General features: G+C 41.7%; 1 pseudogene across 1 annotated transcript in view; it reads right to left on the bottom strand.

Annotated features, from left to right (window-relative positions):
* The window catches only part of LOC144532199 (transcription factor COE3-like), a 67,275-nt pseudogene extending 48,814 nt beyond the window's left edge, over window positions 1-18,461 (bottom strand). Inside the window, exons 1-6 of the transcript XR_013503316.1 lie at window positions 17,777-18,461; window positions 17,332-17,488; window positions 16,978-17,041; window positions 16,635-16,690; window positions 14,730-14,803; window positions 12,955-13,023 (exon numbers count right to left, since the gene is read on the bottom strand). The product of XR_013503316.1 is annotated as a transcription factor COE3-like (transcript). The remainder of the gene's footprint in view (window positions 1-12,954; window positions 13,024-14,729; window positions 14,804-16,634; window positions 16,691-16,977; window positions 17,042-17,331; window positions 17,489-17,776) is intronic.
* Window positions 18,462-21,646: the final 3,185 nt, after the last annotated feature.

Raw genomic sequence — 21,646 nt, 5'->3', positions numbered from 1 at the left:
ATATGTGTGACAGCCTAGCAGAGAGAAGAGAGGAGAGAGAGGGGGAGTGATACAAAACCCACAAGGGTCTATTAGGGGGTTGTTGCAAGTTAATGTCGCTACAACACACTTTTTGTGTGTCGTATTTTGAAAGGCCTGAGCAATGATGTTGTCATTTGTTGTTTGATTGCGGGGATAGCGGAGGGTAATCTTAGGAGACACGCAGGCTCTCACACTACATGCGCATACATAAAAATGCAGAAAAAGAGGAGACAAGGAGGTGGGGGAAAGCTAGAGGGAGATGGAGGAGAGGAAAAATATAACAAGATCCAAACACTCTTTTATCCTCGAAAATCCCATATTCTAATGCAAGGGCCCATCCCTTTTTTTGTTGCAACCATTTCGTTTGTAGAGCCAAGCTCCAATCAATATCGTTATTTTCACAGAGGATCGAAGCGCCTTCACCGAGTTAATGGGGGATTGAGGTGGTAAACGTTTACCCTCTCACTGTCAGCAGAGCAGTGGTCCATAGTGGGCCCAGATGACAGCACTGGCCCTACTGTGGACACACTATGTGGAGATGTCCTGTGGGTAGACAGGCTGCATGGACTGTCAACCGCCTGCCATGCCCTAGATGGCCCAACATATCAGCCACTTGAGTTAGAGCAGCAGCATGGGCTTTGACTTCTGCAAGAGCTAACAGAAACAAACTGGCCAGTGCTGGCAGCAGCATTACTGCACTGCTTGACATTGTTATTGTTGATACAAGAAAAACTGGAAATAGACTTGGTCTTTCCTGTGTTATTTAAGAGAATAATTCAACATAATATAGAAGTAAATCTAAAATGTGAAATAACTTGCCGCATTAACATAAAACATTATTTCGGTCAATGCTAGCCGTCTATGACTAGGGATCAGCTGTTCAGTCAGATTTTGGAGAAATGAAGACTAATCTGCAGCTGGCAACAGCAAAGCAAATTCTCTCATATAGCAGCATATGCTAAATAGCTCTTCAAGCGTGCAGATGCATTGCTGTAAAATACTTCTCCTGTCTGCGTATCTGCATCTCCCAGATGGGTCCCAAGCTGTGCCAAACTGCATCTCATCAACGGATATGAACTATGGCATCACATGACCGCGGGAGATATGTGGAGTCCTATTCTGTCTTGCCTTGGCACAACATGGTCAAGCGATGCATCATCAGGAAGCCCACACTTTGTCAAAATGGGGGTAACTAACTGGGGAAGAAGACAGGAGAGAGAGTGCCTTTTCTGCTCAAAGTGTTGAAAGTTCTGTTCAATAAACAGGAGAAAGAACAAGACTTTTGTCCGATATCTTTTTTTTTTTACTTTGGAAAAAAGACTAATCAGCAGAGTTCGAGTTGATTTGGCTTTGCATGAGGGTGTGACAGAGCAGTGAGAGATTTCATGGGACGTTGCCCCATGATTCATTGAGTTATTGGTTTCCGCCCTGTTTTAATCGCTGGCGGGCCTGAGCCAAAAAATCTCGGAGGATTCCGGAGAGCGCTTTTCTCCACCATTCAGCAGAATGGAATTTGGTCTGCAAGTGCCTAACGTCATTTGAGGAGTCCTTCACAGTTTCGGGGGCCCTAATTCAAACCACATGGAGGCCAGGGTCCGGTTACGGACCTCCGCAAAAAAAAAAAAAAGGACACGTTCCCATTGGCTGCTTCAAGATGGGAAATGGGGTGTCTTGATGGAAAAAGATAACAAACACATCTAAGTAGGAGTCACAACATCGCCAAAGCACAAACACACATTCACATGAATAAATATACATACACATGTACATACACAGGGACATATACAAATATACATGCATATACACAAATACACAGAGACTGAAACATACACTTATGGGCCTGCAAAAGCTGTTTGCTTGACATGATGGAAGAATAAGCAGCAGGCTCTGTAATATTGCTCCTATTCTTCATTGACAAGCATATATATTTTTTGCTGTTCCCAACTGACTTTGCAGCGCTGAACTCCATTTATGAATTATCTGACATATTTCCTGCTATTTTTTTGACAGCAGTACTCAGAGGAAATTTCAAGGCACCTTTCTCCTGACAAGTAGAAATATCAATATTTGAATAAATTGCAGATTTGGATCTCCTCACATGGATGCTCTCCAGCAAGTGTGTGTGTGTGTGTGTGTGTGTGTGTGTGTGTGTGTGTGTGTATGTATACAGCTGTATGAATGTGTATCTGTCTGTGTATGTTTTTGCATGTGCGTGTGTTTGTGTGTGAGTGAGTGAGTGAGTGAAGGGAATGGGAAGGGGTTTGTTTCATTCTGTTACCACGGTCTTATCCCCCTGAGCCCGCAGGCAGAAATCTGTATGCAGCATTTCATTAGGAGGGAGCTCGACTGAGTGACATGTGAAGCACACCTCGCCGTCGACCTGATGAAGTTTACTTCTCTCAAACGGCAAAAAGCCACTTTGTAGACTAGCCCTTTTTTCCACAGAGGAAGAGAGGGGGTGATGGCTGAGCACCAATAAAAGAATCATGAATGTTGTTTCACAGAATGACAGGCCTATCTGTACACAAATATTCCTCTTCGAGAGAAATGTAAGCTTCAGAGCTTTTTTCCTCTTCTCTTTTTAAAGTAGATTCAAATTGATAGAACTGACAGTCTTCAAAACATGATCACCTAAATTCTAAGTCTTGTCAAAAACAGCTAACAAGACGCACAAAAGGGAGAATAAAAAACTGATTGTTCTTTTCTTACAAAAGTAGCAATTGTTATGTGAGGAAAGTAGCATCTCACCCAGTGAACTAAATCATTTACAAACAAATACACTATTGTCCTACAACCTTGATAAATACTCCATGTCTGTATAAGAGGTCAATGTCAAGCATCCATAACACTCAGTGCTGTCGTCTTAAAGCTCCTGGTGTTACGTATGAGAGACTTCTGCCTATCTGTCTCACTCTGTTTAGCTGCAGTAGCTGCCATTCTGTCTGCATGTCTGCCGCTGTCGCTGATAGATCACTCTCCTGCCCACCCCTTCAACCTACTCCCTCCCCTCCGCACCCCACAATCATTTCAAGGAGCCTGAGAAATGGCTTAGCCATGTGAGGTTGCTCAGGTACCAAAAAGGCTGTGACCCTTTGACCCGCGAGTCCACCTTCATGACCTGAACGTCATACTTTTTCCCTCTCCAACAGAAAACAAAAACAAATCTTATCATTCACCTCCGCGGCTCAAAGAAAGAAAAAAAAGCCCTTATATCAATGTGGTGCTTTGACAATCATCTATCCACATGACCTGTGATTTCTCCGACAGGGTCTGCTTGACACTTACAACAGAGAGGTGATGGCGTGCAGGTTGTCCATCTCTCGCCTCGCCTGCCCTTATCTCCTCTCCTCTCCATCTCGCTCCTCACTCCTCCTTGTGTGCACAACTTAATAAGCAAGCAAGGGGTAGATTCCCATTATGGAAACCCTGGAAAATGGCCCGGACATTTTCCCCCATATCTGGGATCTCCATCTGGAGAAGGCACTCTCGCTCTCACTGCCCCCCTCGTCCAATCTCTGTGTGTGTTCTGGTGAGGTTATGCTGCAGAGATGGCTTTCACTCTCCACTGGCTACAATGAGATTGGCCCACCAGGTTGACTCTATTCGAATCGACAACCCATTTCAATAACGTAACAAAACAGAAGAGAGTGGTGATGTTGAATAAAACATTTTTGAGGAGTGTCCAGGGGGCAAGATGGAGGTCGTAAATATCTAAATCTGTAAGATTAAGTGGAAACACTTTAGCAGAAACATAGATGAATCTACACATAACATAATCTGTTATATATTGATTTAATAATGCATGTAATTTGGTTAGTTTCCCCATTTTTGTGTTGTGTTCAACTGCACGTCTGTGTCACTGCTCTCACATCAGTTAGGGCTGCTTCATAACTAGAGTATATGGTTAACAGACTAATAAAGATTACACTGAGGTCAGCAAGTCACTAATCCCCGGCATTATTAGTAAAAACAAAGCCTACAGCTTTACGCCATGCACCTCATCACATCTGAGTGCCTATGCACGTGCATAAGGTCCGAACATAATATGGTGTGACTTAAACCATACAATGAGAAGAGAAAATAAATATGCTAAGAGCAGCAGGGGTGGACCGGGCCAGGCCTCTGCGGACCTATGTCATCACTCCCTCTGGTCTCTGCTGTGCTCCCCACCCGAGCGAAAGGCTCAATGATTACGGAGGCTCAGCTTCCCTCTAAGAAAGCAAACCGGAGCTGCAGTCCAAACAAGGCCGAGCCAGCAGCGAGGGAGCACTGCTGCACCAGGCAGCTCGGGTTTACCATCGCCTCCGACCTGGCTGGCCCCCGGGCTTGCATTAGTCCCACAGCCTAGCCTCTCTAGGACAAACAAACAACCACCACTTACACAGTCAGGGACAAGCAGTGAGGCAGGGAGAGCTGGTGCCACCAGCACTGTGTGGAGGGGAACCTGACCCAATTGGATTTGCTTTATCACCCCATATAATGATTCCCAGACTGGCCTGTTCCAGTGGTAGAAAATAAAAATTACAAAAAAAAATCTGCCTGCCATTCTGAGTTTGGCCCAAAATGGGCAGCTCCCCCAAAACAGATGGGGAGGCATCTCAAAAATGTTCTCTGCCTCTGGGGACATGTGGTTTTCCCCATCATTATATAACTGTAAACTCCTGGATGTCAGAGATTGGGGATAATAACTTTCAGATGTTGGCAGCCCGAGCCAACGCTGGGACCTGCTGGATGGGAACGGTTATTTGGCAGAGGGGAGGAAGTCCGAGAGATTAGGACTAAGATGTGACAGGGAGAAAAGTGGATCTGGACTGGAGCTGAGTGGGTTGCCTTAGTCTGTTCCAATGTGTTCAACATTGTACCGGGCCCTAATGATGGCCGTGTGGGAGGTAGAGCCCCGGCATATGTGTGTGCATTTGCGGGCGGGGTGGAGAATGAGACAAATTAATATCAAAACCACAGGAAATCATGTCATCCTGTTAACACGCCGAAATCAAGCTAAAGTGCTCGGGCTTGATCCACCACTTTTAGCATTCCGTTTCAATTTTCAGATAGATTTGATATGACAGTTTTAGCACTCCCCATTGCAGTGCAGATGTGCCACTAATTCAGAAACAGACACACCTCCTTCAATAAATGAGTCCTTATAGAAGTGTCATCCCGTTAAACCATTTTTATTGGTTTGGCTCACATGGCGGGAGAGGCTCATTGTTCACTGTAGACATGGTTGCTGGTTGCCGGTGTGGTCAAGGTTTGGTCACTTAAACTCAAACTCCACTAATGAAAATAAAACATCTCCTCACATTTTTATATATTCCAGCTGGTCACCGCATGGAAAAAGCAATATCCCGTGTTTCTTCTTTTTAAATATTTTCCCCTCTTTGCTTTAAAGTATCGATCGCAGTGCTGAACAAGCAGAGGAGTGTTTTTTATTGTAAATCAATACTGATCGATCGGCTGCCTGGGTGCTGAATATGGATCAATATCACACCAGGCTGTGGAGGAGATCTGATTTCAATTGGCAAAAGAAGCCCGCAGCAGGTTTCCATCAAGCGGTAATTCAAGACATGGGAACATAAGTCAGATGGATTGATATAGACTAGCCAGGACCTTTCTTGCCACTGAACCAGCTCAAGGAAATTTCTGTCATATATCATTAACGCAGTTGGGGCAGGCAGTAAAAAAAAAAGAGGGGTAGCCGAGTACCTTAGTGACCCTAAATGAGGAGCGCTGGTCAAACATTGAATACATACTCCATTATTAGCATGAATGTTGTATTCTTTTTAATAAAGAAACTCAAGTCAAACACTATATGCACACACACACACCACAGTGTGGTCATGTTCTGTGGAACTTCTGGTACTGATTACGCAGAGGTCAGTTTGAGATTCATACTGTTAGCTGTTATTAATTTACTGAACAAATGTCCTGGAGAAAACTGGTGAATGGTGAAATATTTTCATTGCACTTATCATACAGTCAATCTTTATTAAACCTGCACATTTGTTTAATTTAAGCACCGCAACAAAATACATGATATAATTTAACAGCACACATGTGTGGCCAAAGTGCATCGAGCATGTGTGTTTAAAAAGCAGGTCACCTCGTTCATTCATCACTTGTTTGTGATTCCTGAAGAGAGGGGCCCTGTTCCAAATGACAGCATTGTAAAACAATAAAAACAGAGCTATAGTTAGAAATAACTTGTCACTTTTAATAAATGACACTGGTTCAGGGCTCTTTCTCCGGGGCTTCTCCTCCGATACATCCCAGGCACCCCTGGGGCCAACAGAGCAGCCAGCGGACCAGCTCGTTTCCCCGAGGTAACTGATGACCCTATCCCTGAATTCCCCATCTTTGTCCTGTGACCTCACACCAGCGGGAGCAGGACCATGTCCGATGAAATCTTCAGACTGCTTCCCATCCTAATCTTGCCTGTGTCACACTACAAATTGCTACATTCAGAAAATGGAAATAGATTGAGGTGGAGATGGAGGGAGGGACTGACAGAGGTAGGGAAAAAGAAAAGGATGGGAGGGGGAGCGGAGGAGTGTGCATCGACAACCAGTCCCCTAAGAAAAATACTTGAGGAAAGAACGACTCGGGAGATCCCGACAAGGAATCACATCTCAGCGAACATATTGATCTGATTTACAAAACCTCCACTCTAATGCGAAACAAATGGCGTGGGCGTGAACTGGTACTTAACCATAAAACCCCAGCATTACTCCGTCTCCGATGAAATACCACATATATCCCTCACCAGGGCCTAATGTGCTGTTTTACGGCCAGATACGACTGAGGTTGACCCAACAGTTTGTTTGACAATTAGGGGAAACCTAATAAGGATTGAATGGGAGTGAGAACATGCCAAGAGAAAGAAAGGAGACTCTTTTTCAAAAGAAAAAAATGGCTAAAAAAAAAACACTGGTCTGAGTGACCTAAAAGTGAGTCACAGAATCAGGAGCTGTTTGACAAAGCTCTTGTGTCATTAATGCTTTAGGAAACCAAACGTCTTCAAAGCAGCTACAAAGTTTAATTATAAAGGAGAGCTGCTAAATATTTGAGAAAGAGTGCCATGTTTTTTTTTTTTTACTTCAGATTTAATTTCAATAATGTAAGATTTTCACCATGGTGGCTTATTGCAGCAGTGTGTCAGGCAGCAGTGAATAAATCTTAATAGATTTTGATGATGTTTTCTTTCATAATATCAAAATAAATCACTTCCATTGCTCCACACCCAGATTTAAATCACATTAACGCAGCGCTAAACCGAGACAGTCAATGCAACTGAAGATAGTAAACTTTAACAACATATCCACCAAATACTTCTTTCTATCTTTTATAACCTTTTCGGATTTCTCTTCACCGTGTGTGTGTGTGTGTGTGTGTGTGTGTGTGTGTGTGTGTGTGTGTGTGTGTGTGTGTGTGTGTGTGTGTGTGTACTGTAAATATATGCAACGTCCAGTGTTGCTCTTGGCCCAGCATTCATCCCATCACCCCAGCTCTGGCCTTGTTTCTGTCAGCAGTGAACCAGGGGAGTAAAGAGTGGGGGGAGAGGAGAGCAAGAGAAGGAGAAGAGGAGAAGGAAAGAGAAGGGGGTGGTAAAGGGGGGGAGGGGTTGTCTCCATGGACAGATGGACTGCTCTTTCTCAACACATGTGGAACCATGTTTCGTCTTTCACTGCCGTCAAGCTGGAGCCGAATCCGTCGCTCTGTTGGCCCGCGCCACTCTTTCGTACTGCACACCTCTCTCTTTAGCACAGCATACACACACACACACACACACACACACACACACACACACACACACACATGCATGCAAGCGTGTGCACGCGCAGAGACACACACATAACACACGCACACACACACACACACACACACACACCTAACACACACCACACAAACATCTCAGTCTTTCTCTGCACACATGTTAAAGTCATCACCCCAGCTCAGCGCTAGTAAAACACAACACCCCCGGCTTCTCTGCTGTTGTCAAGTCTTGCCATTAGCTGATGCCACTTGGGAATCCTACCCTAGTGAGGTGGGTCTCCCTTGGGAACGTCAGGCACCACGTTACATTCAGCCGCCACTCATGTGAACCCAAACATGTGAGCATAATTTGGAAAATATCATTTATACTGTGCGTCTTTGTACGTGTCTTGACATTTACAAACTGCGATAAAACCGACATGAGGGAGGAGGGAATAGAAAACAGGTCGAGAATAATTTGAGGTAATGTTTTGCTTAGTGAACAGTATTACCCAATCCTAGATGTTGGAGCACTGGGAAGGAGGTTCTGGCTCTGGGGCTGCAGAGAGGGTCTGGGTTTCATTTTTCAGCAAGTGCAAGCCAAAGGAAAGCTGCCAAGTACAGCTTTCGCTCTCAACACTTCCTGCTCTTCCTACTCTGGCTCGGGAGGAGAAAGGCTTGACTCAAACATCACGTTGACTGGGGTGAGCAGTTTATTCTCCAATTTCTCAATGGGCGTCAAAAATTCACATCTGTCACATGAATTACACCAAACACAACCATAAATAAAACGCTGAGATGGATATATTGTTAAGCCAAGGTGTGCAGGTGTTTGCATGTGTGTGTGTGTGTGTGTGTGTAAACATAGTGAGCATTTCCTATACAAGTTAACAGCTTTAAATGACTTGCTGTGGAAGCCTAAAAAAACATTGCAGTGCAGGTCCCATGGCTGAGTGGTATAATGTAAAAAATCCAGAAGGAACACCTGCAGCAATCAACTCTATCACAACAAAAGTGACCCCATCCACTGCATCACTTTCATTATGGATGGTGGGAGCACAATGCTAGATTAACACTACCTACCGAGTGCCATCTTAATTGCCTCTCTACAGATGCAGTGAAAACATGTCATTTAGGTACTTCATAAACAGACTTCTCTTTGCAGGTTATCAAGACCGCCACTCAGGGAAAACACACCCTCTTTTCCAATGCTGATGTGCAATTAAAATGGTTTTAGAAATCCTCTTTGACAGTCCAGGGCTTAGCCAAAAATGTAAATGACATTAAAGGAGACAATGAATTTAATTTTGTTTAATGTCCCCTTTCGCTGATTCTCATTTACATCACATTTCCACATAAAGGGCTGACCTTATAAATACTGGCATTTGTTCAGCTTTTGGAGGTAATCACGGTTTTGCAAAAACCAGATGGGAGCACACAAATTTTCCGATTTGTTTCTTAGAAGGCCGAGGGAACCACATGTGAGACGTTCTAAGGCTGCGGGTCTTTTGTTTCTGGTAAACAACTTGACAACAAGTCAAGTGCACTCTGGGAAATGACCTCGTAGGTGTTCCACAAATAAACGATAAGGCAAAGTCATTTAGAAAATACAGGCTCACTAATGAGGGACATAACAGAAAGCTAAGCAAAATTTACATTAGGCCAAAATTTAATCGCATTAACACACGAACAGGTGCGGTGAGGCCTTTATAAATGAGCTAAATGAATAAAAGCCTCCCACAGCACAACCATGTGTGCTGACCAAAAAAAAAAGACAAGGGGGAGAAATAAGGGAAAAAACAAGTCAATGTCATGAATAATTCAGTGGCTGGGCTGCACTCCAAAGGTCAGTGCTCTTTGACCTTTGTGACAGGAAGTGAAAGGGAGTGCCGTAGCCACTGGAATAAATGGAGCTGACATGTTAAGATCTGGTCCAGAGTCCGTTTGTGAATGGCAGCGTAAATTGACACAAGATGTTAAACTGTATCAACATACATTAAATTTAAAATTCATATATGGGTAGAATACACATTGATAACGCATTCTCTCTCTTTTGGTCTCGATTCTACTTGCATAAATTGCTCTGGGTTCTCAGAGTAAAATGTGACCTTTGAACCCTGACACGCAGAATGAGTCATTTTCTATCCTCTTTCAACAACATGTGCTGTCTTATTACAAAATCCATGTGTAAGCCTGAACAATGTATCTAATCTTTCACACAAGAGAAGACAAAGTCAATATGCAAGAGAGTGAAGACAGATACCAGACCAGGAGAGTCATCGCAAATTGAGTTATGTTTGGCTATACACTACATGCACTGTAAATGGGAAAACCATCTAATCAGATATTGGGTACCTCATCACTATAATTCTAAAGACTCAAATTACCGACTGCATAAACCTACACCCCCACTTACTTTAAGGCACCATTAACTTATAAATGTGACATCTGTAGCACTGCTGGATTTATAAAGGGGAGAGATGATTATACCGAACTGCAAAGCAATGCGGTCATAGCAAAAGTGCTTCAATTAGTCACAAAATAAATTTACTGTTTTTCGTATTTAATGTAAGCACCAACTGACTTTGAAATGTTTTTTTTTTTCTTGAAAAAGTACACGCGCACTATTGAAACACAATAGACTTTTTTTGTAGAACTGAATATGTACTGACTTTCCCAAACGATGTTTGATATGACACATATAAACCCACCCAAATGCAACAAAAATAGGACCTTTCTTCATCCAAAAAGAAGTATGAATAATGCAAGGGCATCAAATGTAAGTGCTGAAATATTTAAAGACCAAGCAGCGCTGAAACTTTGTGACAGCTGTTGGGCCTATATCTAACCAACCTTTTTTTTTAAGAGAATCCTTCCTCTTCAAATATCTGAGTGAAAATCTGTATCAAAACTCTGAGAGAAAATAGGGTAAACAGATGTCTGGCTTGACCGCAGGAAAATAGGACACATTTGGAATGATAAGTTTCCCAAACTCCGTTGGATATGCCAGATCCATGGGAACGCCAGTTAATGTCTTGCTAGATGCCAGCTAGCTGTGTGCGCTTTCCCCTCTTACCATCTGGGAAAATGTTACAGCGAATGAACGCCATCAATGATTCACTCCAAATCTGTTTCTTAAGGTTCGGCCATGCTACTGTTTCTCTAGGAAATGTGGCAGTGCTAGCTGGTTTTAATACTGTAATCGTAGACAGATGAGACATGCCTGATTCAACAATCAAACCTCTCCTCTAGGTTTATGTCACTCAACTATGTTCTACTCAATTGGAAATAATCAGTTTCTGCCAGCAGCGACCGCAACACAGGTGCCTGTAATGATGTGCATGAGAAAATGACAGATGTAACAGAAATGGCTGTAAAACATGGAGGCTTTAACTAAAAGCTTACCCATATGCACAACGGGAAAAGTCAAGTAATTGTGGTAAATAGTCTTGCGTAGCAAGCCTACAGTGTGCTCTGGCCATGTCCGTAACTCTTACTAAACCCTGCAACCTTTCACAAGCACCCCTCTCCCTCAGTCACTGGGAACCTGTGTGGGTCTGTTGGGGTGAGCTGACGGGCTCATAGTTACGACATGGAGACAATGGGAGGGTCTAATGAGGAACATATGCTTTTGTGTTTCAACAGAGCCGCTCATTGTGCAAGGAAAGGGATACTCTACTCCTATTCAGACTCGTCACAATGAAAATCCGAGCCCTCCCTGAGCCAGTTGAGCTTACAATATCCATCCGCTTCTTTTTTCCCTGTTCTTTTTTTCCCACCCCTCTTTCTTGACTTTAATTCACCATGCATTCATTTTGCTTATTGTACTTATGTTACATGTTTTGTCCAGCAGATTGAAGAACAATGGTGTGCGAAACTCTAAGCAGTAAAAGGCAGCAGAGCAACACAAAGCAAACATGAAAGTAGCGGAAATTAAGCAAAGTAGACGTCTCAAGTTATATGTTAATGTACGTCCCTTCACTTACAAATGCACTTGACTAATAAATTAAGCGGTCTGCTTGGTCCCAGATACAGCAAAAAAACCTCCGTAATTTTTCTCATATGCACTGTGACTGTCAAGCATAAAAGCATAAACAACATACAAGCTGCATGCATGCGTATGAGGATGGTCACGCTCGTGTGTTGTGTTTGTGTCCTAGTCTGTGTGTGAGTGTGTGTATCTACGTGTGTCTGTGTGAATTTGAGTTCAGACAGCAGTAGCTCTGGTAATCCATCCAGGCTCCCAGGGCAGCCAGCTCCTACTTCCTGATGCATGAGAAGCCGCTGGAGTGGAGTGGCAGCAACAACTGCTCAGCCCTATTTGATTACTAATAAGAGAGTTGTCCCCTCTGTCAGATACCAGGCATTCTCCACTAAGCAAACAGTGATTCCGGCTAGTCAAACATTAGCATTGCTGTCTCTCCCTACTACGTGGTGAGAGTTACATTGAGATCGACGCTCAAACTACACCCCCTACCTCACCCCTATATCCACCATGCACATACACACACTAAACTACCTAAACATATTCACACTGACCAGGACATATAGTTTTTAAAGTGTGAGAAAAATGTCAATACCTGAAAGAAGACCATTTATTCTCTCTCTTTAGAAGGTGATGAAGGTAATATAAATGTGGCAGATGTAACTTCCCTGAAGGTGCAGAACAAAACAGCAGACATAAAATCTTTATCCCTTCTAAAACAAAACTTTAATGGCATCTAGCTCACAGCTAACTTGAGAGCAGGAAACAGTCAATGAAAAACAACTATTGACAGTGTAAGCATCACTGTCGCAAACAAAGAAGGGAAGCCAGCCAAATAAATGTGAAGTTGCCTAAGCTAATTAGGTGTATTCCCAGCATGATCCTCAAGTGATTGAACCACCTGTGATTGAACAAACCCTATCCAGGTGGTGACCGCCCCTCGGTGCACAGGTACCTGGGAAAGACGCCCCTCAGCCACTCACAGAATCACCCACAGTTCCCACACTGTAGGCTATAAGATGCAAGTCAGCCCAACTGGGCCGTTTGGCACACCGGGAGGGAACTCATTTGTTCACAAGCTCATCCATGTGCCTGCTCATCCTCTCAGTCACTCATCCATTTAGTCACTCAGGCACTCACTAATTTACTTACTCGTTCCCCGTTCACAAACACAGAAGAAGCTGGACACAGCCTACCTGTCAATGATCACAGGGTCTGATGGAGTCTCGTTCCTGTTTCCACAGCTTTTCTTGTCACAGCATCGGCTGTTGGAACATAGACAGTGTGTTTCAGAACAAGCAATACTTTGCTAAATAAATAAAAATAAATAAATAATGCACACAAAACCACATACATTTATTAAGTGCCTTGGAGTGGTTTTGATATTGGGGGGAGGGGGATGCCATGAGATTTCCTTCACTCAATCTATCCATTCCATTGATGCTGATGGCTGATAAAAATGGGGAAAACAACATGTTGTGTTGTTTGGCTTAGTGTTGGAGGGGAGGGGAGTGGGGATTGGGCCAGGAGGCAGGGGAGTCACTTTTCACAGCTTCAGCTTTTGTTTACCTCTAATTGCCAAGCTGCTATTTCTGAGGGAGATGCAAGGTGCCACCCTCAACCAATATTTCTGCAGGGCATTTATCAATTATGGCCTCAAAAGCACTAATCTATCTTCCACCACATGTTTCAGCCATCTCCCCCCCCCCTAAGCCTATAGCTAGCCGCCTTTCACTTCTTTGATTGAGACTTGAATCAAAACTGCAAAAATAAACAAATACATCATCCTAGCTTCCATTTGAAATGAAAACATATAAACATTTGTGAATAAGATTGATTTATGCCATATGGTGCAGAACGAAAAACAAAGATTTTGTGCAAAGCTACTGTCAGTCAACCATACGTTATTTAAATATGTCTGATTTACATGACTTTCTAGCAGCAGTAATAAAGATATGTTTTTATAGCTAAGGCGCTGCAGTGTATTAGAGCAAAAATATAATTCAAAAACTATATGTATTACATGCCTAAAGAATAAGATAAGATATCAAAAGATTATTCTTATTACAACTGTTCTTATTATGTATATCTTCTTATCTGATAATAGTTCTTTATTCAGCAGCAAAACGCACTTCCTCTTGACAAAAAAAAATATTACCTCTAGAGCACGAGCATATTCAACGTGTCACAAATAAGTGATGGATGCATGTATAAATTGAGCGTGAGTGATGAGTTTATGCATGGAAAAAGACAAATCATTCTCAGCTCTCATGCTGCACTTGCTCTCAACCAGTAACTTGAACAATGCACCGGTGCAACAAAGGAGAGGTTAACCGACAGTATCCAAATTCAATGTTCACAAAGCTCATGCTGAGCTCAACAATAACAACAAAAGACATTTTTCCTGTTAGTATCAATGACACCGCTGAATAGCAGCGCAATATGAGAGGTTGAGATTTATGTGGTTAAATGACGCTAAAAGGCTCGCTGATCATTGTTGACAGGTGGGATCAACTGAGAACCGACTCTGTGCTAAAAAGAAGAAGAAAAAAAACTGATACATGGCATGCAACGTCTATGCATAACTTAACAGAAAACACATTGTCTCTGGCAGCCTTAAATGATGACATACAATTCTTAGAATATAAAAATAAATAAGCTAAAAATTAAAAACATAACTTATGTTCTGTGTCACTGACTGTGTATTATACATTCAATTTCCCTTCACTGAAAAAGACAGTCAATTCATTCTCACTGTCATATTCATATTCACATCAAAGTTGAATCACATCATATCAAAGTTAGAAATGACAGCAGCGTTCTCTCTCTGTGGTTGCTGAAGGACCACAGGACAGTGTGGATTGCTGCATCACATCATGAGTGTCAAAACTTATTGAAGGGGACTGAATTACTTTTTGCCTGGATCTGCAAAATGGACAGAGCAAAAAAAAAATAAAAGAAAATTGCTTACCTGCACATAATTTCATGGGTAAGAAGAACTCTGCACATTTCTGGATTCTTGTCTTGGCCCTCATAAATTATGGCCTTTGAAAGGAAATGAGATGGAAATAAATTGAAAACACAGTCATGTCTTAAACACATATTAATTCACATACATTCACAAATAATTAGACTAACATATCAGCTATTTTTGCACACAATTAAATAAATCAGGGCATGAATACACATGATCTTGGGACAACAGAATATATTAGAAGAGTGCAAAGGCTAAGTAAGAAATATGTTTAAGATGATCACAGCAATATCCCAGTGTTATAAATTATAATAATTCATATAAACATCAATAGCATCTACCTAAATAAAAAATAACTATGACTAATAATAATAATACCAACAGTATGTCTAGTGCAGTAATAATAACACATCTAATTATAAAATGAATGTTAATGATTACGGTGATAATAATAATATATTGTGTTTTTTTTTTTATTAATCTAGATAATATCCTGTGGCTCAGAGAGACAGACAGAGAAAGAGAGAAAGACAGAGAGATTTTCATAAGGAGAGATCCAATAGAAGTGTCATCAATATGCTTATAATCTGGGGATATTTGGGGGAAAGTGTTAATGGGCAATCTGTTGTTTATTTTGAGCCGCTAACAATGATCTTTCTGTGGATAAAAAGCGGTGTCTGGCGGTACGGTTGAGTAATTTTTGAGCATTGGCTGAAACAGATGGCGTGGAGCTATCAGTTCTGCCGCTCTTCTCTCCCTCCCTCGATCCCTCCCTCCTTCTTCCATTTCTAAGGATAGACACTTCACTCCCTCGTATTGAAAAGGCACCAAGTGTAAACGCAAGCAAAACACCACATTATTGACAAATTACTTAAAACAAAATAACAGAAATGCAATCAAATACATTTCGTGATATTTATTTAATGTTTTAAAGGAGTTGATGATTTTTATGATTTTATTTTTCTGGCACGCGTGAGGCCAATATGAGAGAGTGACTTTGAAAAAGTGACATATCTGAACCAGGTCGCATCACTCGCTCGCTTTTTAAAGCTGTCCTACTTGACCTGATATATTTTCTTTCTTTTTCTTTTTTTATTCTAGGAAACGGGCGATTATCTATATTGGTTTGATTTATGTCGCTGTTGTAGAAACAGAAATCCATAAATTGCTTGTTCTGCGTCATTGACTCGGATCATTCGCACAGGAATGTTGTCTGTGACCAGTGGCTCAGGCTCCACGGCTCTATTCAGAAGGCTCTACCTAAACCCTCTATTTCATAACAAAACACGAGGTAGAGAGCTGAAATAAGGATGTCTGATTTTACTCCCCAAATTATAATTAGCTTTACAAATCTTTGCGTTGGCTTCAAATGAGCAAACAGAATTAATAATAACATTTCGTGCGATGCTCTCTGGGTTAAAAGTCACTTAAATGTTTGTGAAGAAGATAAGTGAAAAGCACCTCAGCAAAAATATTAGTATTCATATTTATAAATATAATACTTGATGCATTTTTTTTAAATATATGTTTAGAACGTCACCTCTGACTCTTTGCAGGAAAGTCAAATCAGATCATATGGAGCAGACGTAGTGTTTAAATTTTAATGTGAGCCTACCAAGAAGCCTAACTAAATTGACTTAAGAGTCTTGCAATATGATACTGTATGGCCAAACGTAAACAGTTAAAATGGAAGCTGTCTCTTCTTGTTACACCGGTAATTTGATTTTATTTTGTGCCACAACTTCCATTTTGCAAGCAGGTTTTATTTTTTTTTTAAACCGTGTGGTGCATGCATCTCAGGGGTGACGATTTGCACGGCGTGTTAAGGTTTTGCACAAGTGAACCATGGATGTGAGCAGGGTTTGCACTGTGTGCGTAGAAACAAGTGTAACAGCAGCTTACCTGCTTCGTCATGGAATCGATTAACCGTATGTAAAGATCCTGTTCTGTTCTGACGCCTGGGGAGAGAAAAAGGAGACCACTTGTGAGTTTTGAGGAATTGTGGGCAATAAATAAAATTTAAAAAAGAAAGTCCTTCAAAAAAAAGTTTAAGAACTTGCAATGAAAAATATATAAATAGTTCAGACAGTGAGTACGTCAATACAATTATCAGACTGCTTTTATTAGTATTATTGTTATCGTCATTATTGGGCTAGGAGGCTTTATGTGGCTTTATGCAGACAGGCAAACTCATGTTTGATATATTTGAATGGGTTTGCAAAATATTAAAGACAGTTTAACTCACCATTGCTGTACAATAACTGTAGTTTGTAATGAATCCCATTGTTAGTTTTTTCACTGGTTGGTTCCTGCAGAAGACAACAGTTTGTGAAAATCAGCATCAACAGAACAACTGTCCATTATCACCACCACATGTCTGTGTTGACAAAAAATATGTATAGTTTCTGTGCAAAAGAAGAGAAATAGCTTTAGTTGTTAAAACGACTCTCTGTCATCAACGAATTGAGTTAAAAAAAAAAAAATCAATATTACACGTGACTTCCCCTTAGTAACCCATTGCCATTTCAGAGAACATAATTTCGATACATGTGCTGATTATGTACAGGGGTGCACGAATTTTCTAAAATACACCGCTTACTTTTTCTTTCTCCACAAAGTCCACAAAAGCTGTCCTTTCGATCTCCACGGGCTGACCCTGCCTGTCATACAGCGCCAGGACGAAATGGAAAAAATTGGATTTTCTGAGGTTGGAAGGGGGCTGCTTTTCATAATGTGCCCGTGCCAAGCCGACACCACTGCGGGGAGAAAACAAGAGACCATCTCGGTTAAGCACCGGACACCGGGGATACTAGATGATGGAGAAGCTGATGGAAACATTGGAGATGCAGAAGCACGCTTGAGTACGGGGGAGATTTCTTGATTTGTCACAATAATGGGTAATCTGATGTAATGAAAGAAGGGAAAGCCGAAGGGGGGGCATTTATTGGGAGACCGTAATTGATACAGAGTATTCAGGGGATTGAGGGGTCGATATGATGAGGAGGGAATGCGTGAGAAAAATCAGATGCTTTTGGCATGCGTACCTTTGGGCGGCTGTGTTTGCATCCACCACCCCAGCTGTGTGCATCCAGGAGCGGACCGAGTTCAGTCCACCGAGCGGTTCCTCCTTCATCGTCGTCCCACCCCGCGGTATAGTTTCCTGAATTCCAAACATTTAGGACAATTTGCGTGAAAAGAGCCTCCTGCGAAATTAGGGAAATAAACGTCCAAGCGTGTTATCCTTTAGGGTTTTTATCACGGGATAATAGTGAGAGCCGATTCAGACTTGCGAGGGAAAACCCGGTCCACAGGTCTTGCCTCCCTCTTCAGTCCGTCCGATGTGAACAAATCTCAAAGTGCCGTACTTAGTTAGAGCGGTATCCACAGACTGGAAAAGTGAATTGTTCAATAGACAAGATTTTTTGTGTTGCTATTGTTCCTCTTTGTTTTGTTTTTTTGTGCTATTCACAGAAAAATCGATGGCAGTTGTTTGTGTTTGTGGGTGATGCTGCTCTCAAAGTGCCCACATCCCTGAAGCACCGCATCCAAAACCTTCAGGACTTCTTGTTGAATAAAAAACCCACTCCTGAAAAGGTGCTGCTGCTTCTCCACAAGACAAACACAGGCAAAGGCTGATCACCAGTGGAGGTGTTCCTAGTACACAGGAGAGGTGGATAAGGGGCCCTTTCGCGTCGTGCAGGATGGATGGGAACATGCAAAACTAAGCCCTCTTTCCCCGAGGACTGAAATCTTTCCCGGGAGCCAAAACTCTAAACCCACGGGAGAGGCGCTGTCAGAATATGACGCTGAAGGGGCGTGGTTTTGCCCAAATATGGAGCTCTGACGGTTCCTGTCAAGCAGTGGCGCTCCTCTGTACGGGTACAGCCCTATAGTGCAGCAGGCTGAGAACACTCTTTCGCTCCACTTTTCCTCTTGCTTAGGCCCTATATGTGGTGAGTTTGATTTTTTTAATGATATGGAAAATTCAACCGGGTGTAACCATCACACATAATGAGAAAAATTAAATAAATAAAAATAAAAAATTCATTGCTTATTATTTTTTAGGTGGCCTAATGATTGCAATTTCCGTGATTAGTTTATTATATTGGATTAAAATTAATAGTATTTGACATAATTATTCGATTAAATTTGTTATCACTATTACAAATTGACTTGATGCGATTGTTTGTTCACTAATGTATCGGAAGCATCTCAATAGCTGTGTAAATACAGGCCATAAATCATATTTCACAAATGGCAGATCATGTTTCCTCACAGAACTTAATGTTATATTTCAATTGTGCATTTTTAACTCTACGCTGCGGGTTATTTCATCGTAGCCTAATTAAAATGCCATTAATCTAACGCTGATTTCAGAGAATCAGACATGATTATAAATCTATTAATTTACATTTACTTTTCATTGAGAATGTTTAACAACAGATGATTGACTTTCAATTGATTGACTGTGTAGCCATAGCCTATATCGGAGAGCGGAGGATTTCTTTATGTATTATGGTAAACATAACATGTGAAAAAAGTTTGAAAATCAGTTTCCTATAGCATCCATGTGAAAACAAATCAATCCCATCGCTGTGCCATTTACAGAAGCTAAAGTCAGATCTTCTGACCTCTTTTTATGGGCTAAAAATCAGAGCCACCGTGTCTCATGACATTAAACAAACTTCAGGAAATCCATGGTTCTGTGTCTTCTTTATTTCATGCACATCCTGTAAAAAAAAAATCTGTAATAATCAGAAACATCTTAATCATTTTTAAAGGGCCAACTGCCTACATGTCCGACTCTGTCCGAGAGGGGCAAGCAAGCAATTCGGTTCATTAGTGGTGAAAAGTAGGAGAGGATGGAGGGTGAGAGGGGAGGGTGCGAGGAAGAGAGATGTGTGCTATATCCTGAGCAATCTATCTAGCTGGTGCTGAGGGTTAATAGCTGCTGCCAAAGATAAGTGAATTATAAGCTGTTGCTTTCACCTCTACACAATCTATTGCCAAATTGCCCAGTCACAAAATGAGGGTGTGGATGTGTATTTGTTTTATTATTATTGTTATTGAAGAGAAATCCAAGTTTCAATTTGTGGAAAAAAAAATATCAGGAAAAACTCTAAGGGGGCCCTTTGTAAAAATTGTATCTTTTTTTTCTCTTAGATGAAACAAACCGAGACGCATGTTGTAAATGTTTTTGTCTGTTCTACCGAGATTGCAAATATCTTTTTTGCACAGAACTCACTCTGCTTTTTTTTTGGTGCACACTTTCAAGTCGCTTATTAGAACTTAACCCCTGATTACACGCACCAAGGCGATTTAAATCTGATTATCAAATTAGGAGACTTTGAGACAAATCCTCTTAGATCTGATACTGTTGACTGGAGAAGGAAAATGGATCCCCACACCCGTCACGTAGGTAACGATGCTGTCCTGAAAGGGAGTTTTAAACCGTATTTGACAACAAATGCAGCTGCCCCGCTATTTCAGAAGATATTAGAGGAAAATGAATGCAAATCTGTGTGCAGGAGCCATCTGGACGTGGAGAGGGAGTCAGCTGCTCCACACACTGAGGCGCGGAGCCTGAATCCGTCTCAGCTCATTCTGTGGGATCATCTGCGTGGTGGGCTTACACCGTGGAAAATGCGCTCTCCATCATTAGGTGAAATGTTAGCATCAAAATAAAAGAAAATGTTGATCCCCGTTTGTTTTAGTGGTTTCGTGCATGGAAACTTTGCACGGGCGTGGATTTAGAGGATCTTAGTCACAATTTATTATTTCTCATAAATTTAAAAAAAAAAAAAGCTTGTCTCTCAACTGCACGCTGGAGGTAAGTGGTGGGTGACAAGCAGGGAAAAAAGTGTAAACTCTTTGCCTCATCTCTACATCTGGGCCGCATTGAGCCAGGCTGAATGCTCGTTTAAATGCCCGGTTGATGACACGGGGGGGGGGCTGTTATCTCATTCTTCTATTCAGAGACCACATTGAATGAACCCCTACAGATTTAGGCCTGACCATTGATATAAAAGCAAACTCCTCGGGACGAGTGGCTCCCAGTACAAATGTACACGGTGACTTGGAAGACCTCCCGTCTCGACGGGACGAGCCTCCTCCGTATTGAGGGTAACGTCTTCTTTTTTTGTGTGAATTTACGGGGCGAGGCCCTCATGATCTCCTTAAATTTGCATGTAAATGGCGACATCAGCCTATACGCGTGCCAGGGGCCAGCGGGCCTCCCAGATGTCAAGGCAAAGTCAATCAGCCGGCCGCTGCCCAGCTGTCCATCGATGCACTTTATTGGGACAACACTTTCATTATGCTCACCTGCATTGTTTCCTAATGAATTGATTGGCAAAAAGGGTTAAAAAAGAAATCTTATTAGCACTCACCAAGCAAGTTCGCTCACGGCTTTATCACAGAGGTTGTTTTAAAGTGATATTTTTTTCGATTAAATATTAATCAAATACGCCTACAGTTACGCATCACTCCAAACTCCAGATGGAACAAATAGGCAGTCAGCCCACTTATTGTTTACAACAAGTCAACCACAGTCTATATTATTCCATTGTTTAGACATATTACATTTTGAGTATGGTTGAACTTAATAATTATTTATTTACTTATTTATTAATCTGTAGGCCTATGTGACGTGCTAAAAAACTATCTCTGTGAGGTGTAGGCTACAGCCTTTGTTGTAGTTTGCTGTTTCATAAAATGAACTGTGAAACTTGTGCATTGTCATTTTTTCATAAGTGGGGTAAATAAGACATTATTTATAATTGTTTGATTTTTTTATGAAATTAAATTAGTAAAATGCTCAATACCTCATTACCGTGAAAGCCTCTTTGCAAACTTTGTTTCCAGAAGCTATTAACGTTAAAGGCCTAATAAATGCACGAGCGTCATTCGATATG

Source organism: Sander vitreus, chromosome 17, assembly GCF_031162955.1.
Source record: "Sander vitreus isolate 19-12246 chromosome 17, sanVit1, whole genome shotgun sequence".
NCBI classification, from domain to species: Eukaryota; Metazoa; Chordata; class Actinopteri; order Perciformes; family Percidae; genus Sander; species Sander vitreus.
The sequence above is the reverse complement of the archived record's forward strand: the minus strand, read 5'-3'. Positions and strand labels throughout refer to the sequence as shown.